Genomic DNA, 15,739 nt, shown 5'->3' on the forward strand with positions numbered 1-15,739 from the left:
ATGATTTTTATTCACTTTTGATTCAGAGGTCCTTCAAAGAACAAGGAGAAAAGGGAGATGTCTGAGACGAGGATGGTAAGTAGGCGCCATCACGTGTGCCCACAGCATTGGCTGCACAGACCCCAGCAACGACAGGACATCGAGGGTGCTGTCCGTGGGACAAAGTGCTGGCATCTATTAGCAAAGTCTTCAGTGTGGGTGGTGGCACATGAGCCATGTGGCTGCTGGCCATTCTCTAGGCATGTCACTGGATCTTTGAAAGTGGAGTCTCTTTCATTGACTATGACTAGAACTCTGCTCAAGGGAAGACTTTATTCATTCATCCAATAATAGACACACTAAGATAGAGGCTTTTGGTTATCTATTGCTACATAAATCACCTCAAATCTTAATAGTGTAAAACAACACCAGTTTTATTACGCTCATGGTTCTGTGGTCAAACACTCAGGCAGGGCACAGAGTGAACAGCTCACCTCTGGTCTGACATCTGGGGCCTCAGCTGGAGAGGCTGGAATGTCTCCCCTGGGGCTAGTATGTCCAGAGCCTTGGTTTATGCTGTAATCTGGATTCCTTGGTTCTTTGGAAGTCCAAGTCATAGGATAAGAAGCAGAAGCAAACAACTGGGCATTAGGAATGGGCGGTATTGGAAAGAAAGCTCAGGGAAGAGAGAGTGCAATTACTTACCAAATATTGTATGAAAAAATAGCAGTTTTGAGAGGGAGATTTGGTACTTTTGCTTTGCATTGTTTTTTAATTTTTATTTTTTCCCAAGTTATTACAAGCTATTGGCTATATTCGTGGTGTTGTACAATACATACTTGTATCCTGTCTTACACCCAGTAGTTTGTACCTCCCACTCCCACACCCCCATGTGCCCCCACCGCTTCCCCCCGCCCCACTGGTAACCACTAGTTTGTTCTCTATATCTGTGAATCTGCTTCTTTTTTGTTATATTCACTAGTTTGTTGTATTGTTTAGATTCCACATATAAGTAATATGCAGTGTTTATCTTCTCTCTCTGATATTTCTCCTAGCATAATGCCCTCCAAGTCCATCCATGTTGCTGCAAATGGCAAAATTTCATTCTTTCTTATAGCTGAGTATATTCCAGTATATATATACCACATCTTCTTTATCCATTCATGTGTTGATGGACACTTAAGTTGCTTCCAAATCTTGGCAATTGTAAATAATGCTGCTATGAATATTGGGGTTCATGTATCCTTTCAAATTAGTGTTTTTGTTTTTGTTTTTTGGATATACACCCAGGGGTGGAACTATTGGGTCATATAGTAGTTCTATTTTTAGTTTTTTGAGTAACCGCCATACTGTTTTCCACAGTAGCTGCACCAATTTACATTTCCATCAACAGTGTATGAGGGTTCCCCTTTCTCCACATCCTCAAGAAGTGGTGCATTTTGAAGCTGAATCTATGAATACTGCTTATAGTAGGATCTTTTTCATAGAATTCATACATGAGGCAAGGAGAAAGGACATTAAAGAAAGTCTACTGGGCCGGGGGGAGGACATTAGAAAAGGCTTGATTATTTCCAATTTATCAGTGAAAAATAGAGGCACATTAATTGACTTGCCCTAAAATACATAGTTAGTTAAGTGGCAGAACCAGGATGAAAGCTCATGTTATATAACTAGAAATCAGTGCCCTTTTTTGCTGCATTATGCGATCTCCTAAGCCAAACATCATATACTGTGTTTGTAAAATACAGTTCTTGGTTGTAAATACAAAAACTTGCTTTGGTTAGTGCATACAATAAAGCGAGTTATTGGAATGCTATCACGTAGCTTACTGAATGGATGGGAAAGCTGAAGAATCTGTTTCAGAAAATATTGACTGAAATAGTCACAGTTGAGCCAAACAAAGAGACCTATCAGGGTGCTGGCCTTGACACTCGTGGCCTCTGCACCCTTGTAGCAGCAGTAGCTGTTGCCACTGCTGTTTTATTAATGTTACTGATCACAATCTTAGTGAATATCTTAAAGGCTTTGTGTCATTCCTCAAGTCCCAGGTGGGAGCATCTGATCAGTCAAGCCTCGGTCACGTGCTCAAGCCGCCAGATGATTTTTTAGAAAAGAAACATCTAGGCCTCCTTCTCACCAAAGCGTGTACATTGGAGGTCAGAGGGTTCCAAAATGAAATTAGGTTTTGACTGTTGGCTAGCCAGAAATAAGAGCAAGTGTGTACTGTACTCATTTTTACCTGTAGTGACCTAATTTTCCTATCCTATTTGAAGTTCCAGGTGAAACATGCCATTCTCATTGGAAACATGTAGTGGTTTATGACAAGGATGCCAGGAGATGAAAGTAAGGAATGCTCAGCCAGGTCCAGGATATTAGTTAGTGCAGTTCACATCCTGAGGCCTATTCTCTACCCTTTGCAGCTGGTAAAGAAAGGGAAAAAGAGGGAGGAAACACTGGCTGAAAGCTGGGACTTGTCGCTGTGCCCATGTCAGCAACGCCTGTGTCTACCTGCCTATCAGTCTAAAGCAATCAGAAAAGATGATGATGTGAAAGTTATTACATCAGCCTTCTTTGAGGCCAAGATTACAACAGGATGGTCTGAGTAAGAATTGCATTTTTCAGACTGACATGTAAGAAGGGTTTTTAATGAATTCCCCACATGACATCCTTAGCAGAGTATGAGTCTGATGTGTGCAGTCTAGCAAGTGATTCTCTGTAGACTATAAGAGAAGGCTCAGAATGGGATAAGGGCAGAGCAGGGCAATAGTTTCCACGGCTTTGGGATTTAATCAGAGGAAGGGAATAAGTATATATTGATTTTCTTTATAAAACCAACAGGGAAATCCAAGAAGGGAGTCTATAAGAAAGGGAATTCCAGGGTCCAGATTAAGTTGAGAGGAGAATTACTCAGAGGAGATCATGAGTGACTTGGCTAAAATAGAGATAAAAACAAACACAAACACTGAGCCAAGGTTTTGTTAGCAGAGAAAAGTTAGACTTGGCATTGAACTAAAGGGATATGATGAAAAGAGCAGAATGAATGACTAGGTCCATCACCAAGGGAGGAGAAAGACTAGAACAGGGAGCCAGTTATAGAATAAATATGGGAGGGTGAATAGGAAAATAAATTCCCCAGTGTTGTGTAAGATCACTTAGCATATCCAGTCTGGGTGGGATCAAGTTCTTAAAAGGCAAAAGAGGCTGAAACCAGGCATTTTATATTTATTGCCTCACACCAGCCAAATGCTCCTCCCCATTTTACAGATGAGCAAATTGAGGCTGAGAGAAGTTAAATTATTTGCACCAAAAACCCATATTTAGTAGTGGGCTAGCCAGAACTTAAGCACAAATCTGAAGCCCAGGCTTTTTTCCCTTTACAATGATGACTCTTACATTCAGAAAATTTAAGTTCAGAAGTTATCTGTTCTTGCATTCATTTCCCATCTTAGCATCAAGTAGAAGAGAGAGGCTACCATGAGATTCTTAGTAAATTTTCAAGGAAATGAAGAGAGGTAAGATGAGAGTGACCACCCCTTGCAATTCCCTTTCCCTCCACATGTATGTTGTCTATTCAGAGTTTAAGACTTTTTTTTTTTTTTTGATTATTCAACTAATGATGTAGGAGAGAGAGATGGCTATCCCCCAAAGATTTAGGCTCCTTTCCTAGGGTTGTTGCTGGAATGAGGCTGTTCAACCAGGGACTACTAGTTCTAGGCCCCCCTTTATCTATTAAATAGAACCGTGTAACTTGTTAATTCCAGGCCAAGGTTGTGAAGAAGCAGGTATGCCTTCCTCGAGATTCCTCTTTCGCTCTATTCCTACTAGATGTTAGCACCTGGGGATGACCTTGGAAGCTACCTTGTTAAAGACAATTGAGCTTCTGTCAGCCTGGTTCCTGAAAAATTACCACCATTTCTTACCTCTCCCTCTCCCTAAACATGAGGATTAGTATTAAACTACTACTCGAGTAAACAATAAAGTTTTATCTTGTGTTAAATCATTGATATTTGGGGTTTTATTTGTTATAGCAGCCGGCATTACCTGAAGTAATACAATTAATTAAAATTTCCAGACTCCTTAATATTGTCTCCTCCGTTTCTTTCTTATTTCTGTTTTGATGCTTTATGTTAGAACTTGCTTAATTGTTTGAACTTAATTTGTGAACCTGAGACTCTGCAGCTCATGGCTCACATTTTCATGGCAGATTTAGTCTATTTGTTACTCACTAAGCAAGTATTTAATAACCATGTATCCTGTCCTATATGTTAAATGACATATGGGACTATGAGTAAAATTTTTAAAAATATCTTTTTACTCATGGAAGTGACACACAATGATGTTAACTATAAGCATATTAAGGCAACATTGCTCATAATAGCAAAAGAAAGGAAAATATATAAATGTTAAAGAATACAAAAATGGATAATTGAGTCTACAGTATGTTTGTCTAAGAAAACATTAAGATTATTTTTAAGGGAAACTGAGTTTGAACTTTATTCAGTAAGGAATTCAAGATCATTGAAACTTTTTGAGAAGATAAGTGAAATGATCAAATTATACTTTAGCAAGAATAATCAGCCAGTAGTATATAGGGTCAATTGAATTAGTAAGAGAATTGTGGATGAGATGATCAGTTGCCCTCAGTATTTGTTCTCACCTTCTCTTTTTATTTTCAAATTTATGTATTATTATTTATTTTATTTGTTTATTAGCTGTATTGGGTCTTCGTTGCTGCACACAGGCGTTCTCTAGTTGCGGTGAGCAGGTGCTACTCTTCATTGTAGTGCACGGGCTCCTCATTGAGGTGGCTTCTCTTGTTGAGGAGCACTGGATCTAGGCTCATGGGCTTCAGTATTTGCAGCACATGGGCTCAATAATTGTGGCTCACAGGCTCTAGAAAGCAAGCTCAATACTTGTGGAACATGGGCTTAGTTGCTCCATGGCATGTGGGATCTTCCTGGAGCAGGGATCGAACTCGTGTGCCCTGCATTGGCAGGCGGATTCTTAACTACTGCGCCACCTAGGAAGTCCCCTCACCTTTTCTTATTAGCAAGAGAATTCTGGAGTATTAGCTGATCAAACAGGAACACAGCTAAAGTCAATATTTCCCAGGCTCCATTGAGATAGGCATGACCATGTAACTAATTTCTGGCCAGGGGTTGCTTTAAATAGGAGATAAGACAGGGGTGCCACACCTATCATTCTCATGTACTGCCCATTAAGACATCTTAGCCAGATGGTGAGAGCCAACACATTGGCAGGGTAAGCTGCCTTCATATTCAAGCCTATTGTGTTAAGTTGAGAAAGATAGGGTAGAATAAGCAGAACACAGAAACCAGTAATTGACAGAATCTTTAAGCACAAACTTTGTACTTGAGCTGCAACTAAACTGCATGCTCTTGACACATGAGTGCCTTTTCTCTTTCTGGATTCTCTTGATATTCCTTCAGTGTATTACAACACCCTGCAGGCATTCTCTCATGGACAGGATCCCTTCTTAAAGGATCACACAGCCAGGTCCCATTGAGGTTTGTTAGAAATTAAGAGCCCCAATGCTAGGAGGTTGGAGTCCCTGCAAAGGAATCCTCTTGCAAATTCTCTCTTGCTCTCCACTCTTTCAGCTCTTAGTAGTCCAAAACTTAGGTCAGTATTTACAGTCAATATTTACAGATGGTTCCACCTCTCAACTAACAATGAGATATAGTATCTATTATCTTGCCTTAGGGGAAGCTGGGACAGGACAAATTCCACTTTAACACACAACCCCTCAAATAACAGAAAACCACAAGCTACAGAAAGCAAACATAGAAATCAAGAAAATTTTCTTAAAAGGGTATAAGAATACAAAAGTGTGCATTACAGAGCCCAGGGTAAGGAACACAGCCAGACTCCAGGAATAGAAAGGAACCTGGTGCTGGGAAGTCAGGAACCATAGATATGCCTCTGGATTCTGAGTTGCTGGCTCAGAATGAAAGAATTCTTTTCTCTCAGCATATCTTCTTCTGCTATTCACTCCACTTGGTTGAAGGTAGATGTCTTGTCTCAGAACTCTCTGGTTTTTACATATCCTCTATTTGAGGAATTAATCTAAAGTGAATTAGAGTTTTTCAGTCCTAATTCCAAATTATTAAAGGACAGAATGTGAATGGCCCAGCTTTGATCAGGTATCCATCCTACTATGGACATGGGGGTAGAAGATAAACATAACTTCCTGAAACCCATCCTGTGACTGAGGGAGTGAAGGTCATTTGGAGCTGGATAGATACCCCAAAAATACCTTCTTCATATAATGGCACTAGATTGTGGGAAATTGAGAAATACTGTGTCGATGGAATCAACAGGCCTTGGAAGCCAATTGAATGTAAAAGGAGAAAAAAAGGAGTCAAAGATGCTGAAGGTAGAATCAGTGGGACTCCGAGGAATAAACTTGTTGATTTAAATAGGAAACAAAAGTGAAGGATAATGGTTCTGTTTGGATATATTGAATTTAAGGTTCTAATATGATATGTGAATGGCAGTTGGTAAAGTGAGCTAGAATTCAGGAGAGAGGTAAGAGTTGGAGATACTAATTTTTTCATTTGTTTAACCGAATAATCAATTCTGAATACCTTTTATGTGGCAGGAACTCTTTCAGGCCTTGGGATTACAGCAATGAACAAGGTAGACAAATTGTCTTAACTCAGGTAATTGTATTCCACATGGTTGCATTAATAGGCTTAAGAAACTCCACGAACCTCAAAATAATTTTAAAAATCATGTATGCTATGGACTGAACGTTTGTAGCCTCCCAAACGTCATGTGTTGAAATGCTAACACCCCCCACCCCCAGCCCCACCCCCACCCGCCCCTCCCTGTGCTTGCATTAAGAGGTGGGGCCTCTGGAGGTGATTCGGTTTTGAGAGTGGAGCTCTCATAGGTGTCATTAATGCCCTTTTGAGAGAGCCCCTAGAAAGCTGCCTTGCCCCTTCTGCCATGTGGGGACACAGTGAGAAGATAGTAGTCTATGAACCACAAAGCAGGTTCCCATCAGACAGAATGTGCCGACACCTTGATCTCGGACTTCCTAGTCTCCAGAGCTGTGAGAAACAAATGTTTGTTGTTCAAGTCACCTAGTCTATGTTTTTTTGTTTGTTTGTTTTTTGTTTTATTTTAATTATAGCAGCTTGAATGACTAAGACAATGTATATATGCTTAAGTGTATTTTTCTGAGGAAAAAAGTCCCTGGCTTCAACGAATCTCAAAAGGGTACATGATCTCAAAGAAGCAAAGCACTACAGGCACAGAAGTATGTTTAGGCATTGAAAGAAAATATATACAAAGAACAGAAGCTATTCATTAACAATGTCTCGATTAATACCATTGTTGACAGTGTGGGAAAATGAAGAGAAACCAAAAAAGAAGCAGACAAGACAATCTAACAATAAGATTTTGAAACATTACCCAATGTATTGTATTCTTCCTTCTTGCCAATTCCTTTTTATGCATAAACCTGAGGCTGAGGCTTAATGTGTTAAGGAAACAAAGAATAATGTGAGGAGGGAGGAATCTCAGCAAGAAAAAAAGATTATTCTTTTGAGTTCCAAAAGAGGCCCTTGAAAGTTAGTGAGAGAGACACTAACTTTGAAAGAGAAAGCTTTTTTTGGGGTGGGGTGGGGAGGGGGTGGTAAAACCCCCTCCCCTACCCACCCCCCACATACACCCAAGAGTCTGGTGGACTCAGACTCTTCTTTAGACTATAGAATCTGTAAGAATTTATGATCATTCAAGAGCAGGTTGTGTACCATAGAGAGAAAAGTAGGAATCCTTTCTGTACTGAGGAAAGGAGAAGCCAGGAGAGGAGCAGGAAAAAGGATCAAGGGAGTTTGGATGCTAGGGAGAGTTGTCATCTCAGGGTCCAAGTGTGAGTGGAAGATAGAGATGCCCAGATGGGTTTGGGGATTGAAAAACAAGGGGCTCTGTGCTCCTTTTTCAAGCTCTGGAAGGAGATAGATTTCCAAAGTGTCTTTTGTCATCTGAAGTAGGTACAGGAAAGTGGAAATGCTTATTCACAGGTGTAGTCAGAGCTGGGATTGAGATAACCTCCCCCCACCCCGGCTCTCTCTGCCCATTTCCCAACCTTTTTAGATTTCCTTGAGATACATAAGAAATCCCAAAACGTTTTGTATGTCCAATGAAGCTAATTAAGAAATTGTCTTCTCACAAGCAGTTCTCATAAAAGATAACAGGTCAAGGGCCTTCCCTGGTGGTGCAGTGGTTAAGAATCCGCTCGCCAATGCAGGGGACACAGGTTCAATTCCTGAGCCGGAAAGATCCCACATGCCTCGGAGCAACTAAGCCCCTGCGCCACAACTACTGAGCCTGCACTCTAGAGCCCGCGAGCCACACCTATTGAGCCCATGTGCCACAACTACTGAAGCCCATGCACCTAGAGTCTGTGCTCTGCAACAAGAGGAGCCACCACAATGAGAAGCCCACGCACCACAATGAGTAGCCCCTGCTCACTGCAACTAGAGAAAGCTCCTGCGCAGCAATGAAGACCCAACACAGCCAATAAATAAATAAATTTATTTTTTAAAAAAAGATAACAAGTCAAAATGGCCAGTTATTAAAAAATAGAATGAGGCTATGGGAGCCTTCAGCAGAAGCTGCAGGGTGGCCACTGAAAGCTGTGAATGAACAGAGGATGTGACTAAGACTGAAAGGGTCACAGTGCCAACCTTCATGAGATAGGAGTCAGCAGAGGCAGACCACAGAGTTTCCAGGAGCAGCTACCATGCACTTGCAGAGCAAGAGAACAGGAGCCAATTCCAGCAGAGACAGTCCCTCCCATGGGAGAAGCAAAGGTAGGCCCCTCAGAGTTTAGAGAAGGAAAAGAGAACGCAGGAGGCAAGAATCAGATATGTGTGCTTTAATATAAAGAAAGCCTCAGTGATATTCAATTGATAAATTTAAGTTTTTCAACATTAATGGACGTGAAAGTCACTTGGTTCATTTGGAATGAAGTAAAATATCTTCTTTACTTGCTTAAACCATATGGTGTGTAAAACTTATACCTACTACCATAGAAGTTAAATCAGGAAAGTCAGATATCAGAGGAGCCTGGCAGAAAAGGGTTTCAAGAAAGGGCACGTGGTCAGCCCCCAAATCCTGAAAAGATGGTTGCATCTTCTTAGAATTTTGGAATTTCCCCTCCATTAACTATGCTGACCTCCTAATTGATCAGGTAGTTAGTAGCAATTTAAAAAAATTGACTTTAGCCAATTGGAGGTGTTGGCAGCAGATTGGAAGGAGAGAGACCAGGACGTTTTTTCCCCACTCCTTCTCTGTTTGGTTCTGCAGTTTTGGAGCTACTGCCATGGGTGTGCTGTGCTGGATATTCTTCACTTACGTAGTTTGGTTATCTTTTGAGTTTAGATTAAATCTTTTCAGAACTATTTCTACTCTTCTCTGCCCTGCTATGAGCTCTAGAAAGACTGACCTCTGTGGAATATATCACCTGAATGCATTTGCCTTTTGTCTTCCAGCTGGGTTCAATTAATAGGAGGTACCGGGAGGAGATCAAGAAGACGATATTTCTTATTACCTCCCTTTGGTGCTATGGTTACAGCTTCCCTCCTCTTTTGAGTACACCTCCAGTCAGACAGCCTCTCTTCCACGGCTCCAGTTCTCTTAGGCTCCTGTAGCACTATTACCCTTTCTATAGATCTAGGGATGGAATGATTTCCCAGTATTGCTTGTTGAATTTCTTGACTATGTCTACTCTGTAAATAATCCTTTCATTAAAATCACTTTAATTAAAACACCTAAGAGGAATTCTATTTTCTACTGGGATCTCGACTGACATATCTGGGAGTGAAAGACAACTGAAAGCTGAAATTCTACACTCTATTCCATGGGAGAATTGAGACAAGAGATCCTCAGGTGGAAGTATGAGAGCCAGCATCTGGAAAAAGTGGGATCGTCAATTCCTAGGACAAGGAGATGAGCTTAAAAGAAGAAAGTGATGAACTTGGGCATATAAATCTGCTAAGACCAAGAAATGTCCCTTGGGATATTATACTGGCAGTTCTGGCCATATTGGTCATCTTCTTCTGGTTCCTAGAATCCAAAGTCTTATTGAGTCCTTGGAACATGGGATTTCCAGATCCTATTACAAAGCGCATTGTCTTACACCATTCCCCTGGCTATTGCCTTCTCAATAGGAGGCCTGGACTTTGATATCACCTACTCACTGAGGCTCTTCTGACCATGCTATCTCAGGTAGGTAACTCGGTCTTGTTATTCTAGATATCAGCTCACTGTTTGTGTCCTTTATAAGACTTATAAAATTTTAATTATTTTATGTCTTTGTTTACTCTTTTGTCTACTGTTCCCACTAGAATGACAGTTTCATAGGGGTAGGGGCTATGTCTGACGTGTTCAACATTATGTTCCTAAAGCCTAGAACAGAGCCTGGAAGATGAAATATGGTAATTAAATATTCATTGAATAGGTAAACTAATGAATAAATGAGAGAAAGAGAGATGGCCTGCCTACTATATTTTTACCTTTACCCCAACTAATTGTAGCAAGCTATTTAAGCCTTTACTCTCTGAAACTATCACCACGCTCCAAAAAACTCATTCTGCAATACAAGGAAAAATAGCAGGAAATGTTTGAGCTAAGGACCTGGTTAGAAGAAAGTCTGGGATATAGTGAAAAGAACATAGACTTTGAACCAATAGTCCTGGAGTAAATCTCAGGTCCCTCAGTCAGGAGCTCTTTAACCTTGGCCATGTCATTTATTATTTCTGAGCCTCAGTTTCTCCAGCTAAATATGGAGATAATACTTGTGTGATTGATAGGCAAGGCACTTAGCAACAATGTGCACTCAGTAGATGCTACTATTAATGGCAATACAACTACTCTTTCATTAAATGTTTTTACATTTTCATTGGTCATCAATCTTGATGTCTTATTCACAGTTGTATTTATCCTGCCTATAATGATGCCTGGCACTTTCACATACTCAAGAAGTATTTGCTGCATGAATGTTGAGTGAATGAATATTTGTACTTTAAGAACGACAGTTAAAATAGATTATTTATTCAGGCATTCTGATAAGCAATTTATATACATCATCTTGTTTTACATATGCACCAAGTGGGTACTATTTTTTCCCATTTTATAAATAGAAGAAGCAAACGTTACAGAGAAAAAGTGAGTTACTAAGTAAAGAATTTAAATACCTCCCCTTCCTATCCTGTCAACTCCAACCTCTTATGAGGAAGACAGGTATCAGTAGCTTGATGTACCACTTCCAGAAGGTTACCAAATCATAACCTCAGTGTTTTTTAATTGGGTGATAACTTATTTGGGGATTTTCACATGTCCCAAATCTAATCTGTTTTATACTGCACTTCCAAGGCCATTTAGTACAATTATGTGCCTCTATTCCCATCCTGCATATTATAATATATGAGCTTTGAACAATAATATAACCACTAAAAGACATCTGCAGAGTGAATAAATTATTAATTTTACTTATAATACATTAAAAATGTATTAAAATGAGATATCTTTGATACCTCATTTTCGTGGCTCAGCTACATCTTTGATACTTAACCAGCATAATTAAAGAAGATGGGACTTGGAGTTAGATAGAACTAGATTTGTAGCCTGGCTCCTCCACACATTAAACAAGTGATCTTGTCCAAGTTTCTCAGATTCCCTCAGCCCCAGTTACTGATCTGTAAAATAGAGTTAATAACACCAATGTCACCCAGCGGCTCTAGATATTAAATAGATAATCTACATGAAAGCAGTTTGTACACAGCCTAATGGAGACGTTCTAAGTAAGTGCACAACTTTCTTCCCTTTCATTATTTTATCTGCTGTCTTAACAGTTAAGTAAATATTCTATATTTGGTATTTTTCACCAATATTTTTACTTTGTCTTTGAGGTCAAGGTAAAGTGCTTTAATTGGCAGTTTTGAAGAAGTTTCTACTGCCATTGTTTTCTTTGTGTCTTTTTCTCAATAAACTACACAACTTAGCCTTCAGATTTACACATCAGATTTTTGTGAGCAAAGTATTTACTAAAATATAAACGTGGAATAATTGGAATTTTTGGTATTTGCTTTGCAACCTATTATGTGTAGATAAAAACTCCTGGATCTGCTAAAATCTTTCCAGAATTTAGAGGGTTTTGCATTGATTGGTTTCCCTCCCCCACCTGGGACCAGAGATGGAGGATTGCATTATCTAAAACCAAAAGGAAATGATTCGTATCAGGGCAATCTCTGATACCTCAGGTTCAGGGTCTTTTATCAGAAGATTTATTGCTGTTGCTGTTGATTCATTTGTTCAAATATGTATTAAGCATCAATTATGTATGGTGCTCCGTGCAAGGCACTGAGGCGAGCAGTCCGTGCCCTCAGGGAATCTCTAATCTGGAAGGAAGAGAAAGCATATATTTAAATAGCCATACTGCAAGATGAACTTTGGTAAGTACCACAGGAATGTTGAGGTAAAGTATTATGGGATTTCAAAGGATGGAAAAATCATTTCCTATTGAGGGGAGATAGAAGCGCTTTTAATGTTTTGTTAACGGTAAAAGAAGAGTTTAGAAGATGCTGCCATTAGATGAGACTTTGGGAATGCATTAGTGTTCTAGAATCTCAATCATGAGGAAAGAGAGCTTAGGTGACTGTGGTACTTGGATTCCGGGAGCCTCATAGGCTCCAAGGACACTGGCAATCATAGGTCGGTATGGGAGAGTACCTCGGTGTATATGGTCCGTCCTCAGTTATGGCTCAAGTCACAATGCATTCTAGCCATTTATTTTTCTGACTTCCTGACTAGCTGATGAACTCCTGGAGTACAAAGAACATGTCTTCCTTTTCCAGTAGAGAGTCGGGCTCTAGCAAATTACACTCAACACATGACTGTGTTATGGAAAGGAGGACCTACCAAACCAGAGAAGCCAGGAAGGAAGAATGGATTTCAGTGTTGCATGTATAGTTTAAAAGCCTCATAGACTGAAGTTTCAGGGTCTGGCAAGAATAGTGCACTCAGGTCATGTAGGCAGGAGGCTGGGGCTGGACCACTTCCAGAAGAAGCCAGGGTTGGCTGGGCTACAGTGGCACACTTAGCCCTGGGGAAGGTGATACTATGGGATTACTCAGCCTTGTTCAGTGAAGAAAGCTCTATTCTTCTCTCTTAGCCTCTGGCTTGAGGTTAGTGGTAGTGACATGAGGCTCAGATTCAGGCATTTGGGGTGTGAAGATGCCTAAATGGGGGAAAAAAGTTGGAGTGAAGAATTGACTCAAGAATTACAGGTTAGAGAATTTGTTTCATTTTTCTCCCCAATCTTCTGACTGCATATCTTCTAAAGAGGTAAGTGATAATTCTGAAAATATATGAAATTCTAAAGGGGTAGATAGATAATTCTTTAAGAATAATATAGAAGGATAATTTGGGGGAAAGTCTGGGTTCTCCTCTGTCTTCTGAAATGTAAGATATGGACAAAAATACATTACTGGCCACCTAACTTGTTGCTGTAAGAACTGAGAGTCATGAAAAATTTCTAACCCTGGGGAAAATGCTCTCTCCACACACTCCTCCTTTTCACTATTAATTTACTTTTAGGCATAATTGTTGGTCCAATGCACAGTGCTTTCCAGGATACAAGAAAGGAGTTTGTAGAAGAGACCAGTACAGCAGACTATATAGTCAAGGGCAGAAATTTAGTCAAGTTAAATCTCTCTCAAATTAAGCTTCTTAGACCAGCCCGCTTCAGAATCACCCAGCATGTGGATTAAAAAGTCGATTCATCAGCCCTATCTAAGACTTAATCAATCAGAATCTCTGGGGAAAAGGTTCAGAAATCTGCATTTTAAACACATACCCTAAATGATTCTGGTATTCAATAAAATGTGCGAATTACTGCTACATTCCACAGCCTCTATGAACCAATGAATACCTTTCCTTGTGTTTGAAGATTAAGCTACTAAATCAATGCTTTCTAAGGCCTCTTTCTGCTCTCAGCCTTGCAGCAGAGAGCTGGAGGAAGAGGAGGCAAGGCTGAGTGAGACAAAATAGGCATTGAAGGTTGATGCATGCAGAGGTGTTGGGGTCGTTTTAGGAGCTAAATATAGGTACCAGAACAAGCTGGAAATCATTGTTTTGGCAGACAGACAAAGCAGGCCAAAAGAGAAGGATGCAGTTGCCAAATGGCTAATCAATGTAAGTGATTAAAACTCCAGGTTAAAAATGAGGAAGCAGATCTCAAAAATGAAGGAAGGCCAAGCCAGTCAGGGAATTGGAAGACCAGATCTGGGACGGCTACAACATGCAGGATCCAACTACACAGGCTAACTTCTTCCTCAGTCAACAGACTTTAAATGTTTTCTCCAAAAAAGAGGAACCAGTAGAATATCCAGTAATATGCAGTCATTAATTTGCTCCTGAGAAAAAAAGTCCAGTTTGAGTTCCCAAGTGCTGCAGAAGTGCTTGACTGATGATAATAGTTAATGTTTATTGAATACTTCTACGTACCAGGCACAGTTTTAAACATCTTGCATGTATTAACTCATTTATTGCTCAAGACAACCCTATGAAATAGGTACTGTTAGTATGGCCATTCTACAGATGAGAAAACTGAGGTAGAGAGGTTAAGCAATTTGCCCAAGGCCATGTAGCCTCCAAGGACAGAGCCAGGATTTGAAACCAGGCAGTCTAGATCCAGAGTCTGAGCTCCTAACCACTGTTTTATGCTGTCAGATGCAAAGCAGATATGTCTAAGGATTTTACACAGAAATCAACTCTCAGTGGCAGTGAACTGTATTGATGCAATCTTTATTGTTTCTGTTACAATGTCTGTAAAGTTAGGAAGGGAAATTAGAAGTTCTCTTATACAGCATGACATACTGTTTATGTTTAAAATGCATACAATGTCCTATGTATAAAGGCTAACATATGACGTTACAAATATCAGCTCTGTGATGTGATATGGTTTTCACAAGACAATGCCAACATCATTTTCAGGGTAAGAAAGTATCCAAAGAACCAAGAACCTCCAGAGACCCAAGTGTGTGTATCTGTGTGTGTGTGTGTGTGTGTGTGTGTGTAATTGTGTATGTGTGTAACAAACTTGTGCTCTTTTGTTCTGTATTGCTTTTCTTTTCTTCATTCATTTTTGGCTAAGATTTTGTGGACCTGTTCAAACACTTTTTTAATGTACTTGAGCATGTACACAGAAGCTATTCCTTTTATCTCACATCCTTAGAGTTTGTCTTCCTGCTTTAGACTCTAAGGCACACCATAGCCAGAGGGGAAGGGGGAAACATAAAGAAAGCAAGCCCAGGTTGATCTAGAAAGAATTATGATTACAAAACAAAACAGAGCCACCCTCAAATTGAATGAAAAATAAATGAAACAGAACATTATTTTATAACAGTTATAGTTTTATGTACGTTTATAGACCGCTTTTTCTTTTCAATGTCCAGCATTCAAGGATGTCCCTGGTAAAGTCTATACCTTTCAAAATGCTGACAACTGTTGGTGACTGGTCTATAGTTACCCTTAACTAAAAGCTATTCTCTCATTCCTCATGCATAGTTGAAACCCCCTTTAACATAGCCAGCCACTGAAACGGCACACACAAACACACTACCCCACATCAGGAGTCAGAGTAACAGAAACAGGGACAGAGACAAAGTTGTAGAGAAAAAAAATGTGAATTTAACATTTTCCTCCAGGTCTAGAGAATAAAGACCAA

The 15,739-nt window shown here is 39.9% G+C and overlaps 1 long non-coding RNA gene across 1 annotated transcript in view; it reads right to left on the reverse strand.

Moving 5' to 3' along the window:
- Positions 1–11,073: 11,073 nt before the first annotated feature.
- Positions 11,074–15,739, reverse strand: part of LOC130844118 (uncharacterized) — a 42,569-nt gene continuing 37,903 nt past the window's right edge. The window contains exon 5 of the long non-coding RNA XR_009051183.1: positions 11,074–12,410. This is a non-coding gene — a long non-coding RNA (uncharacterized LOC130844118). The remainder of the gene's footprint in view (positions 12,411–15,739) is intronic.

The sequence above is a fragment of the Hippopotamus amphibius genome, chromosome 2, assembly GCF_030028045.1.
Source record: "Hippopotamus amphibius kiboko isolate mHipAmp2 chromosome 2, mHipAmp2.hap2, whole genome shotgun sequence".
In the NCBI taxonomy this organism is placed as follows: Eukaryota; Metazoa; Chordata; class Mammalia; order Artiodactyla; family Hippopotamidae; genus Hippopotamus; species Hippopotamus amphibius.